The sequence below is a fragment of the Paramormyrops kingsleyae genome, chromosome 1, assembly GCF_048594095.1.
Source record: "Paramormyrops kingsleyae isolate MSU_618 chromosome 1, PKINGS_0.4, whole genome shotgun sequence".
NCBI classification, from domain to species: domain Eukaryota; kingdom Metazoa; phylum Chordata; class Actinopteri; order Osteoglossiformes; family Mormyridae; genus Paramormyrops; species Paramormyrops kingsleyae.
Genome location: NC_132797.1, coordinates 18,179,422 through 18,191,564, shown reverse-complemented (window position 1 = coordinate 18,191,564; position 12,143 = coordinate 18,179,422). Strand labels below are relative to the sequence as shown.

Genomic DNA, 12,143 nt, shown 5'->3' with positions numbered 1-12,143 from the left:
GGAACCTGCAAAGTGACTTCACACCAATCAAGTCACTTCGTCATACTTCACAAGATTCAGAAACAGAAAGCAACTGCTGTGTTCCTAACGTAACAATTCACAGTACTCTTCTCACTACCATGATAGGATTGGCAAGGTATCGTTTCATTTCAGTAGGATCAATGATTTCGCACTCAACTTCTGCCAGGCCTCTGCTCCGGACACCCGCTAAGAAGCATCTGATGATTGAACATCAAAATCAGGCCGCTTGCTTGCATATGCTCTTTTGGCTAATTTTATTTCTCACATGCTGGTTGAGTTTTGAGCTATATGTAGAACTATTAAGAAAGTGAAGGCTGACACTTTGTGGAACACCATGCATTTTGTCATTGTGTGAGACTTATGAACGAGGGCAACTTGGTTTAACTGGTGTGTTGGATTTGAAGCTTGGGCCAAAAGCAGAAGACCAACATGTTTCCACTCGGTTTCGAACCGAGGACCTTTCGCGTGTGAGGCGAACGTGATAACCACTACATTATGGAAACAACTGACATACAATGGCTTCCTTCAGCAAAGGAAATTTTACGTAATCTGCCAATTGTCAGCGGCTCATCCTCTCATTGAATCAAATGTGAAAGACCAGCAGTTGGCCTCCTTTGCAATGCCGTCATGCCCACATGCTAGTATCAGTTCTGTCTTCAAACGAATTTAATCAGGAACCTGCAAAGTGACTTCACACCAATCAAGTCACTTCGTCATACTACACAAGATTCAGAAACAAAAAGCAACTACTGTGGTCCTGACGTAACAATTCACAGGACTCTTCTCACTACCATAATAGGATTGGCAAGGTATCGTTTCATTTCAGTAGGATCAATGATTTCGCACTCAACTTCTGCCAGGCCTCTGCTCCGGACACGCGCTAAGAAGCATCTGATGATTGAACATCAAGATCAGGCCGCTTGCTTGCATTTAGTCTTTTGGCTAATTTTATTTCTCACATGCTGGTTGAATTTTGAAGTATGCAGTATGTAGAACTATTAAGAAAGTGAAGGCTGACACTTTGTGGAACACCATGCATTTTGTCATTGTGTGAGACTTATGAACAAGGGCAACTTGGTTTAACTGGTGTGTTGGATTTGAAGCTTGGGCCAAAAGCAGAAGACCAACATGTTTCCACTCGGTTTCGAACCGAGGACCTTTCGCGTGTTAGGTGAATGTGATAACCACTACACTATGGAAACAACTGATATGCAATGGCTTCCTTCAGCAAAGGAAATTTTAGGTAATCTGCCAATTGTCAGTGGCTCATCCTCTCATTGAATCAAATGTGAAAAACCAGCAGTTGACCTCCTTTGCAATGCCGTCATGCCCACATGCTAGTATCAGTTCTGTCTTCAAACGACATTAATCAGGAACCTGCAAAGTGACTTCACACCAATCAAGTCACTTCGTCATACTTCACAAGATTCAGAAACAGAAAGCAACTGCTGTGTTCCTAACGTAACAATTCACAGTACTCTTCTCACTACCATGATAGGATTGGCAAGGTATCGTTTCATTTCAGTAGGATCAATGATTTCGCACTCAACTTCTGCCAGGCCTCTGCTCCGGACACCCGCTAAGAAGCATCTGATGATTGAACATCAAAATCAGGCCGCTTGCTTGCATATGCTCTTTTGGGTAATTTTATTTCTCACATGCTGGTTGAGTTTTGAGCTATATGTAGAACTATTAAGAAAGTGAAGGCTGACACTTTGTGGAACACCATGCCATTTTGTCATTGTGTGAGACTTATGAACGAGGGCAACTTGGTTTAACTGGTGTGTTGGATTTGAAGCTTGGGCCAAAAGCAGAAGACCAACATGTTTCCACTCGGTTTCGAACCGAGGACCTTTCGCGTGTGAGGCGAACGTGATAACCACTACATTATGGAAACAACTGACATACAATGGCTTCCTTCAGCAAAGGAAATTTTACGTAATCTGCCAATTGTCAGCGGCTCATCCTCTCATTGAATCAAATGTGAAAGACCAGCAGTTGGCCTCCTTTGCAATGCCGTCATGCCCACATGCTAGTATCAGTTCTGTCTTCAAACGAATTTAATCAGGAACCTGCAAAGTGACTTCACACCAATCAAGTCACTTCGTCATACTACACAAGATTCAGAAACAAAAAGCAACTACTGTGTTCCTGACGTAACAATTCACAGGACTCTTCTCACTACCATAATAGGATTGGCAAGGTATCGTTTCATTTCAGTAGGATCAATGATTTCGCACTCAACTTCTGCAAGGCCTCTGCTCTGGACACCCGCTAAGAAGCATCTGATGATTGAACATCAAAATCAGGCCCCTTGCTTGCATTTAGTCTTTTGGCTAATTTTATTTCTCACATGCTGGTTGAATTTTGAGGTATACAGTATGTAGAACTATTAAGACAGTGAAGACCGACACTTTGTGTAATGTCATGTATTGTGTCAGTGTGTGAGACTTATGAACAAGGGCAACTTGGTTTCACTGGTGTGTTGGATTTGATGCTTGTGCCAAAAGCAGAAGACTACCATGTTTCCACTCGGATTCGAGCCGAGGACTTTTCGCGTGTAAAGCGAATGTGATAACCACTACACTATGGAAACAACTGACATGCAGTGGCTTCCTTCAGCAAAGGACATTTTAGGTAATCTGCCAATTGTCAGTGGCTCATCCTCTCATTGAATCAAATGTGAAAGACCAGCAGTTGGCCTCCTTTGCAATGCCGTCATGCCCACATGCTAGTATCAGTTCTGTCTTCAAACGAATTTAATCAGGAACCTGCAAAGTGACTTCACACCAATCAAGTCACTTCGTCATACTACACAAGATTCAGAAACAAAAAGCAACTACTGTGGTCCTGACGTAACAATTCACAGGACTCTTCTCACTACCATAATAGGATTGGCAAGGTATCGTTTCATTTCAGTAGGATCAATGATTTCGCACTCAACTTCTGCCAGGCCTCTGCTCCGGACACGCGCTAAGAAGCATCTGATGATTGAACATCAAGATCAGGCCGCTTGCTTGCATTTAGTCTTTTGGCTAATTTTATTTCTCACATGCTGGTTGAATTTTGAAGTATGCAGTATGTAGAACTATTAAGAAAGTGAAGGCTGACACTTTGTGGAACACCATGCATTTTGTCATTGTGTGAGACTTATGAACAAGGGCAACTTGGTTTAACTGGTGTGTTGGATTTGAAGCTTGGGCCAAAAGCAGAAGACCAACATGTTTCCACTCGGTTTCGAGCCGAGGACCTTTCGCGTGTTAGGCGAATGTGATAACCACTACACTATGGAAACAACTGATATGCAATGGCTTCCTTCAGCAAAGGAAATTTTAGGTAATCTGCCAATTGTCAGTGGCTCATCCTCTCATTGAATCAAATGTGAAAAACCAGGGGTTGGCCTCTTTGCAATGCCGTCATGCCCACATGCTAGTATCAGTTCTGTCTTCAAACGACATTAATCAGGAACCTGCAAAGTGACTTCACACCAATCAAGTCACTTCGTCATACTTCACAAGATTCAGAAACAGAAAGCAACTGCTGTGTTCCTAACGTAACAATTCCCAGTACTCTTCTCACTACCATGATAGGATTGGCAAGGTATCGTTTCATTTCAGTAGGATCAATGATTTCGCACTCAACTTCTGCCAGGCCTCTGCTCCGGACACCCGCTAAGAAGCATCTGATGATTGAACATCAAAATCAGGCCGCTTGCTTGCATATGCTCTTTTGGCTAATTTTATTTCTCACATGCTGGTTGAGTTTTGAGCTATATGTAGAACTATTAAGAAAGTGAAGGCTGACACTTTGTGGAACACCATGCATTTTGTCATTGTGTGAGACTTATGAACAAGGGCAACTTGGTTTAACTGGTGTGTTGGATTTGAAGCTTGGGCCAAAAGCAGAAGACCAACATGTTTCCACTCGGTTTCGAACCGAGGACCTTTCGCGTGTTAGGCGAATGTGATAACCACTACACTATGGAAACAACTGATATGCAACGGCTTCCTTCAGCAAAGGAAATTTTAGGTAATCTGCCAATTGTCAGTGGCTCATCCTCTCATTGAATCAAATGTGAAAAACCAGCAGTTGGCCTCTTTGCAATGCCGTCATGCCCACATGCTAGTATCAGTTCTGTCTTCAAACGACATTAATCAGGAACCTGCAAAGTGACTTCACACCAATCAAGTCACTTCGTCATACTTCACAAGATTCAGAAACAGAAAGCAACTGCTGTGTTCCTAACGTAACAATTCACAGTACTCTTCTCACTACCATGATAGGATTGGCAAGGTATCGTTTCATTTCAGTAGGATCAATGATTTCGCACTCAACTTCTGCCAGGCCTCTGCTCCGGACACCCGCTAAGAAGCATCTGATGATTGAACATCAAAATCAGGCCGCTTGCTTGCATATGCTCTTTTGGCTAATTTTATTTCTCACATGCTGGTTGAGTTTTGAGCTATATGTAGAACTATTAAGAAAGTGAAGGCTGACACTTTGTGGAACACCATGCTTTTTGTCATTGTGTGAGACTTATGAACGAGGGCAACTTGGTTTAACTGGTGTGTTGGATTTGAAGCTTGGGCCAAAAGCAGAAGACCAACATGTTTCCACTCGGTTTCGAACCGAGGACCTTTCGCGTGTGAGGCGAACGTGATAACCACTACACTATGGAAACAACTGACATACAATGGCTTCCTTCAGCAAAGGAAATTTTACGTAATCTGCCAATTGTCAGCGGCTCATCCTCTCATTGAATCAAATGTGAAAGACCAGCAGTTGGCCTCCTTTGCAATGCCGTCATGCCCACATGCTAGTATCAGTTCTGTCTTCAAACGAATTTAATCAGGAACCTGCAAAGTGACTTCACACCAATCAAGTCACTTCGTCATACTACACAAGATTCAGAAACAAAAAGCAACTACTGTGTTCCTGACGTAACAATTCACAGGACTCTTCTCACTACCATAATAGGATTGGCAAGGTATCGTTTCATTTCAGTAGGATCAATGATTTCGCACTCAACTTCTGCAAGGCCTCTGCTCCGGACACCCGCTAAGAAGCATCTGATGATTGAACATCAAAATCAGGCCCCTTGCTTGCATTTAGTCTTTTGGCTAATTTTATTTCTCACATGCTGGTTGAATTTTGAGGTATACAGTATGTAGAACTATTAAGACAGTGAAGACCGACACTTTGTGTAATGTCATGCATTGTGTCAGTGTGTGAGACTTATGAACAAGGGCAACTTGGTTTCACTGGTGTGTTGGTTTTGATGCTTGTGCCAAAAGTAGAAGACTACCATGTTTCCACTCGGATTCGAGCCGAGGACTTTTCGCGTGTAAAGCGAATGTGATAACCACTACACTATGGAAACAACTGACATGCAGTGGCTTCCTTCAGCAAAGGACATTTTAGGTAATGTGCCAATTGTCAGTGGCTCATCCTCTCATTGAATCAAATTTGAAAAACCAGCAGTTGGCCTCCTTTGCAATGCCGTCATGCCCACATGCTAGTATCAGTTCTGTCTTCAAACGAATTTAATCAGGAACCTGCAAAGTGACTTCACACCAATCAAGTCACTTCGTCATACTACACAAGATTCAGAAACAGAAAGCAACTGCTGTGTTCCTAACGTAACAATTCACAGTACTCTTCTCACTACCATGATAGGATTGGCAAGGTATCGTTTCATTTCAGTAGGATCAATGACTTCGCACTCAACTTCTGCAAGGCCTCTGCTCCGGACACCCGCTAAGAAGCATCTGATGATTGAACATCAAAATCAGGCCGCTTGCTTGCATATGCTCTTTTGGCTAATTTTATTTCTCACATGCTGGTTGAGTTTTGAGCAATATGTAGAACTATTAAGAAAGTGAAGGCTGACACTTTGTGGAACACCATGCATTTTGTCATTGTGTGAGACTTATGAACGAGGGCAACTTGGTTTAACTGGTGTGTTGGATTTGAAGCTTGGGCCAAAAGCAGAAGACCAACATGTTTCCACTCGGTTTCGAACCGAGGACCTTTCGCGTGTGAGGCGAACGTGATAACCACTACACTATGGAAACAACTGACATACAATGGCTTCCTTCAGCAAAGGAAATTTTACGTAATCTGCCAATTGTCAGCGGCTCATCCTCTCATTGAATCAAATGTGAAAGACCAGCAGTTGGCCTCCTTTGCAATGCCGTCATGCCCACATGCTAGTATCAGTTCTGTCTTCAAACGAATTTAATCAGGAACCTGCAAAGTGACTTCACACCAATCAAGTCACTTCGTCATACTACACAAGATTCAGAAAGAAAAAGCAACTACTGTGTTCCTGACGTAACAATTCACAGGACTCTTCTCACTACCATAATAGGATTGGCAAGGTATCGTTTCATTTCAGTAGGATCAATGATTTCGCACTCAACTTCTGCAAGGCCTCTGCTCCGGACACCCGCTAAGAAGCATCTGATGATTGAACATCAAAATCAGGCCCCTTGCTTGCATTTAGTCTTTTGGCTAATTTTATTTCTCACATGCTGGTTGAATTTTGAGGTATACAGTATGTAGAACGATTAAGACAGTGAAGACCGACACTTTGTGTAATGTCATGCATTGTGTCAGTGTGTGAGACTTATGAACAAGGGCAACTTGGTTTCACTGGTGTGTTGGATTTGATGCTTGTGCCAAAAGTAGAGGACTACCGTGTTTCCACTCGGATTCGAGCCGAGGACTTTTCGCGTGTAAAGCGAATGTGATAACCACTACACTATGGAAACAACTGACATGCAGTGGCTTCCTTCAGCAAAGCACATTTTAGGTAATCTGCCAATTGTCAGTGGCTCATCCTCTCATTGAATCAAATGTGAAAAACCAGCAGTTGGCCTCCTTTGCAATGCCGTCATGCCCACATGCTAGTATCAGTTCTGTCTTCAAACGAATTTAATCAGGAACCTGCAAAGTGACTTCACACCAATCAAGTCACTTCGTCATACTACACAAGATTCAGAAACAGAAAGCAACTGCTGTGTTCCTAACGTAACAATTCACAGTACTCTTCTCACTACCATGATAGGATTGGCAAGGTATCGTTTCATTTCAGTAGGATCAATGACTTCGCACTCAACTTCTGCAAGGCCTCTGCTCCGGACACCCGCTAAGAAGCATCTGATGATTGAACATCAAAATCAGGCCGCTTGCTTGCATATGCTCTTTTGGCTAATTTTATTTCTCACATGCTGGTTGAGTTTTGAGCAATATGTAGAACTATTAAGAAAGTGAAGGCTGAAACTTTGTGGAACACCATGCATATTGTCATTGTGTGAGACTCATGAACGAGGGCAACTTGGTTTAACTGGTGTGTTGGATTTGAAGCTTGGGCCAAAAGCAGAAGACCAACATGTTTCCACTCGGTTTCGAACCGAGGACCTTTCGCATGTTAGGCGAATGTGATAACCACTACACTATGGAAACAACTAACATGCAATGGCTTCCTTCAGCAATGGAAATTTTAGGTAATCTGCCAATTGTCAGTGGCTCATCCTCTCATTGAATCAAATGTGAAAAACCAGCAGTTGGCCTCTTTGCAATGCCGTCATGCCCACATGCTAGTATCAGTTCTGTCTTCAAACGACATTAATCAGGAACCTGCAAAGTGACTTCACACCAATCAAGTCACTTCGTCATACTTCACAAGATTCAGAAACAGAAAGCAACTGCTGTGTTCCTAACGTAACAATTCACAGTACTCTTCTCACTACCATGATAGGATTGGCAAGGTATCGTTTCATTTCAGTAGGATCAATGATTTCGCACTCAACTTCTGCCAGGCCTCTGCTCCGGACACCCGCTAAGAAGCATCTGATGATTGAACATCAAAATCAGGCCGCTTGCTTGCATATGCCCTTTTGGCTAATTTTATTTCTCACATGCTGGTTGAGTTTTGAACTATATGTAGAACTATTAAGAAAGTGAAGGCTGACACTTTGTGGAACACCATGCATTTTGTCATTGTGTCAGACTTATGAACAAGGGCAACTTGGTTTAACTGGTGTGTTGGATTTGAAGCTTGGGCCGAAAGCAGAAGACCAACATGTTTCCACTCGGTTTCGAACCGAGGACCTTTCGCGTGTTAGGCGAATGTGATAACCACTACACTATGGAAACAACTGATATGCAATGGCTTCCTTCAGCAAAGGAAATTTTAGGTAATCTGCCAATTGTCAGCGGCTCATCCTCTCATTGAATCAAATGTGAAAGACCAGCAGTTGGCCTCCTTTGCAATGCCGTCATGCCCACATGCTAGTATCAGTTCTGTCTTCAAATGAATTTAATCAGGAACCTGCAAAGTGACTTCACACCAATCAAGTCACTTCGTCATACTACACAAGATTCAGAAACAAAAAGCAACTACTGTGTTCCTGACGTAACAATTCACAGGACTCTTCTCACTACCATAATAGGATTGGCAAGGTATCGTTTCATTTCAGTAGGATCAATGATTTCGCACTCAACTTCTGCAAGGCCTCTGCTCCGGACACCCGCTAAGAAGCATCTGATGATTGAACATCAAAATCAGGCCGCTTGCTTGCATTTAGTCTTTTGGCTAATTTTATTTCTCACATGCTGGTTGAATTTTGAAGTATGCAGTATGTAGAACTATTAAGAAAGTGAAGGCTGACACTTTGTGGAACACCATGCATTTTGTCATTGTGTGAGACTTATGAACGAGGGCAACTTGGTTTAACTGGTGTGTTGGATTTGAAGCTTGGGCCAAAAGCAGAAGACCAACATGTTTCCACTCGGTTTCGAACCGAGGACCTTTCGCGTGTGAGGCGAACGTGATAACCACTACACTATGGAAACAACTGACATACAATGGCTTCCTTCAGCAAAGGAAATTTTACGTAATCTGCCAATTGTCAGCGGCTCATCCTCTCATTGAATCAAATGTGAAAGACCAGCAGTTGGCCTCCTTTGCAATGCCGTCATGCCCACATGCTAGTATCAGTTCTGTCTTCAAACGAATTTAATCAGGAACCTGCAAAGTGACTTCACACCAATCAAGTCACTTCGTCATACTACACAAGATTCAGAAACAAAAAGCAACTACTGTGTTCCTGACGTAACAATTCACAGGACTCTTCTCACTGCCATAATAGGATTGGCAAGGTATCGTTTCATTTCAGTAGGATCAATGATTTCGCACTCAACTTCTGCAAGGCCTCTGCTCCGGACACCCGCTAAGAAGCATCTGATGATTGAACATCAAAATCAGGCCCCTTGCTTGCATTTAGTCTTTTGGCTAATTTTATTTCTCACATGCTGGTTGAATTTTGAGGTATACAGTATGTAGAACGATTAAGACAGTGAAGACCGACACTTTGTGTAATGTCATGCATTGTGTCAGTGTGTGAGACTTATGAACAAGGGCAACTTGGTTTCACTGGTGTGTTGGATTTGATGCTTGTTCCAAAAGTAGAAGACTACCATGTTTCCACTCGGATTCGAGCCAAGGACTTTTTGCGTGTAAAGCGAATGTGATAACCACTACACTATGGAAACAACTGACATGCAGTGGCTTCCTTCAGCAAAGGACATTTTAGGTAATCTGCCAATTGTCAGTGGCTCATCCTCTCATTGAATCAAATGTGAAAAACCAGCAGTTGGCCTCCTTTGCAATGCCGTCATGCCCACATGCTAGTATCAGTTCTGTCTTCAAACGAATTTAATCAGGAACCTGCAAAGTGACTTCACACCAATCAAGTCACTTCGTCATACTACACAAGATTCAGAAACAGAAAGCAACTGCTGTGTTCCTAACGTAACAATTCACAGTACTCTTCTCACTACCATGATAGGATTGGCAAGGTATCGTTTCATTTCAGTAGGATCAATGACTTCGCACTCAACTTCTGCAAGGCCTCTGCTCCGGACACCCGCTAAGAAGCATCTGATGATTGAACATCAAAATCAGGCCGCTTGCTTGCATATGCTCTTTTGGCTAATTTTATTTCTCACATGCTGGTTGAGTTTTGAGCAATATGTAGAACTATTAAGAAAGTGAAGGCTGAAACTTTGTGGAACACCATGCATATTGTCATTGTGTGAGACTCATGAACGAGGGCAACTTGGTTTAACTGGTGTGTTGGATTTGAAGCTTGGGCCAAAAGCAGAAGACCAACATGTTTCCACTCGGTTTCGAACCGAGGACCTTTCGCGTGTTAGGCGAATGTGATAACCACTACACTATGGAAACAACTCACATGCAATGGCTTCCTTCAGCAATGGAAATTTTAGGTAATCTGCCAATTGTCAGTGGCTCATCCTCTCATTGAATCAAATGTGAAAAACCAGCAGTTGGCCTCTTTGCAATGCCGTCATGCCCACATGCTAGTATCAGTTCTGTCTTCAAACGACATTAATCAGGAACCTGCAAAGTGACTTCACACCAATCAAGTCACTTCGTCATACTTCACAAGATTCAGAAACAGAAAGCAACTGCTGTGTTCCTAACGTAACAATTCACAGTACTCTTCTCACTACCATGATAGGATTGGCAAGGTATCGTTTCATTTCAGTAGGATCAATGATTTCGCACTCAACTTCTGCCAGGCCTCTGCTCCGCACACCCGCTAAGAAGCATCTGATGATTGAACATCAAAATCAGGCCGCTTGCTTGCATATGCTCTTTTGGCTAATTTTATTTCTCACATGCTGGTTGAGTTTTGAGCTATATGTAGAACTATTTAGAAAGTGAAGGCTGACACTTTGTGGAACACCATGCATTTTGTCATTGTGTGAGACTTATGAACGAGGGCAACTTGGTTTAACTGGTGTGTTGGATTTGAAGCTTGGGCCAAAAGCAGAAGACCAACATGTTTCCACTCGGTTTCGAACCGAGGACCTTTCGCGTGTGAGGCGAACGTGATAACCACTACACTATGGAAACAACTGATATGCAATGGCTTCCTTCAGCAAAGGAAATTTTAGGTAATCTGCCAATTGTCAGTGGCTCATCCTCTCATTGAATCAAATGTGAAAAACCAGCAGTTGGCCTCTTTGCAATGCCGTCATGCCCACATGCTAGTATCAGTTCTGTCTTCAAACGACATTAATCAGGAACCTGCAAAGTGACTTCACACCAATCAAGTCACTTCGTCATACTTAACAAGATTCAGAAACAGAAAGCAACTGCTGTGTTCCTAACGTAACAATTCACAGTACTCTTCTCACTACCATGATAGGATTGGCAAGGTATCGTTTCATTTCAGTAGGATCAATGATTTCGCACTCAACTTCTGCCAGGCCTCTGCTCCAGACACCCGCTAAGAAGCATCTGATGATTGAACATCAAAATCAGGCCGCTTGCTTGCATATGCTCTTTTGGCTAATTTTATTTCTCACATGCTGGTTGAGTTTTGAGCTATATGTAGAACTATTAAGAAAGTGAAGGCTGACACTTTGTGGAACACCATGCATTTTGTCATTGTGTGAGACTTATGAACGAGGGCAACTTGGTTTAACTGGTGTGTTGGATTTGAAGCTTGGGCCAAAAGCAGAAGACCAACATGTTTCCACTCGGTTTCGAACCGAGGACCTTTCGCGTGTGAGGCGAACTTGATAACCACTACACTATGGAAACAACTGACATACAATGGCTTCCTTCAGCAAAGGAAATTTTACGTAATCTGCCAATTGTCAGCGGCTCATCCTCTCATTGAATCAAATGTGAAAGACCAGCAGTTGGCCTCCTTTGCAATGCCGTCATGCCCACATGCTAGTATCAGTTCTGTCTTCAAACGAATTTAATCAGGAACCTGCAAAGTGACTTCACACCAATCAAGTCACTTCGTCATACTACACAAGATTCAGAAACAAAAAGCAACTACTGTGTTCCTGACGTAACAATTCACAGGACTCTTCTCACTGCCATAATAGGATTGGCAAGGTATCGTTTCATTTCAGTAGGATCAATGATTTCGCACTCAACTTCTGCAAGGCCTCTGCTCCGGACACCCGCTAAGAAGCATCTGATGATTGAACATCAAAATCAGGCCCCTTGCTTGCATTTAGTCTTTTGGCTAATTTTATTTCTCACATGCTGGTTGAATTTTGAGGTATACAGT

The 12,143-nt window shown here is 42.7% G+C and overlaps 17 non-coding genes across 17 annotated transcripts; all 17 read right to left on the bottom strand.

Annotated features, from left to right (window-relative positions):
* Nucleotides 1–451: 451 nt before the first annotated feature.
* Nucleotides 452–524, bottom strand: trnav-cac (transfer RNA valine (anticodon CAC)). The gene has a single exon. It is a non-coding gene; the product is annotated as a tRNA-Val (tRNA).
* Nucleotides 525–1,150: 626 nt separating this feature from the next.
* trnav-aac (transfer RNA valine (anticodon AAC)) lies at nucleotides 1,151–1,223 on the bottom strand. The gene has a single exon. It is a non-coding gene; the product is annotated as a tRNA-Val (tRNA).
* A 622-nt stretch (nucleotides 1,224–1,845) lies between these two features.
* On the bottom strand, nucleotides 1,846–1,918 carry trnav-cac (transfer RNA valine (anticodon CAC)). Its single transcript has one exon. It is a non-coding gene; the product is annotated as a tRNA-Val (tRNA).
* Nucleotides 1,919–2,544: 626 nt separating this feature from the next.
* Nucleotides 2,545–2,617, bottom strand: trnav-uac (transfer RNA valine (anticodon UAC)). The gene has a single exon. It is a non-coding gene; the product is annotated as a tRNA-Val (tRNA).
* Nucleotides 2,618–3,243: 626 nt separating this feature from the next.
* On the bottom strand, nucleotides 3,244–3,316 carry trnav-aac (transfer RNA valine (anticodon AAC)). Its single transcript has one exon. It is a non-coding gene; the product is annotated as a tRNA-Val (tRNA).
* Nucleotides 3,317–3,936: 620 nt separating this feature from the next.
* Nucleotides 3,937–4,009, bottom strand: trnav-aac (transfer RNA valine (anticodon AAC)). Its single transcript has one exon. It is a non-coding gene; the product is annotated as a tRNA-Val (tRNA).
* Nucleotides 4,010–4,629: 620 nt separating this feature from the next.
* On the bottom strand, nucleotides 4,630–4,702 carry trnav-cac (transfer RNA valine (anticodon CAC)). The gene has a single exon. It is a non-coding gene; the product is annotated as a tRNA-Val (tRNA).
* A 626-nt stretch (nucleotides 4,703–5,328) lies between these two features.
* Nucleotides 5,329–5,401, bottom strand: trnav-uac (transfer RNA valine (anticodon UAC)). The gene has a single exon. It is a non-coding gene; the product is annotated as a tRNA-Val (tRNA).
* A 621-nt stretch (nucleotides 5,402–6,022) lies between these two features.
* On the bottom strand, nucleotides 6,023–6,095 carry trnav-cac (transfer RNA valine (anticodon CAC)). The gene has a single exon. It is a non-coding gene; the product is annotated as a tRNA-Val (tRNA).
* A 626-nt stretch (nucleotides 6,096–6,721) lies between these two features.
* On the bottom strand, nucleotides 6,722–6,794 carry trnav-uac (transfer RNA valine (anticodon UAC)). The gene has a single exon. It is a non-coding gene; the product is annotated as a tRNA-Val (tRNA).
* Nucleotides 6,795–7,415: 621 nt separating this feature from the next.
* Nucleotides 7,416–7,488, bottom strand: trnav-aac (transfer RNA valine (anticodon AAC)). Its single transcript has one exon. It is a non-coding gene; the product is annotated as a tRNA-Val (tRNA).
* Nucleotides 7,489–8,108: 620 nt separating this feature from the next.
* Nucleotides 8,109–8,181, bottom strand: trnav-aac (transfer RNA valine (anticodon AAC)). Its single transcript has one exon. It is a non-coding gene; the product is annotated as a tRNA-Val (tRNA).
* A 626-nt stretch (nucleotides 8,182–8,807) lies between these two features.
* Nucleotides 8,808–8,880, bottom strand: trnav-cac (transfer RNA valine (anticodon CAC)). Its single transcript has one exon. It is a non-coding gene; the product is annotated as a tRNA-Val (tRNA).
* A 626-nt stretch (nucleotides 8,881–9,506) lies between these two features.
* On the bottom strand, nucleotides 9,507–9,579 carry trnav-uac (transfer RNA valine (anticodon UAC)). Its single transcript has one exon. It is a non-coding gene; the product is annotated as a tRNA-Val (tRNA).
* Nucleotides 9,580–10,200: 621 nt separating this feature from the next.
* Nucleotides 10,201–10,273, bottom strand: trnav-aac (transfer RNA valine (anticodon AAC)). The gene has a single exon. It is a non-coding gene; the product is annotated as a tRNA-Val (tRNA).
* Nucleotides 10,274–10,893: 620 nt separating this feature from the next.
* On the bottom strand, nucleotides 10,894–10,966 carry trnav-cac (transfer RNA valine (anticodon CAC)). The gene has a single exon. It is a non-coding gene; the product is annotated as a tRNA-Val (tRNA).
* Nucleotides 10,967–11,586: 620 nt separating this feature from the next.
* trnav-cac (transfer RNA valine (anticodon CAC)) lies at nucleotides 11,587–11,659 on the bottom strand. Its single transcript has one exon. It is a non-coding gene; the product is annotated as a tRNA-Val (tRNA).
* Nucleotides 11,660–12,143: the final 484 nt, after the last annotated feature.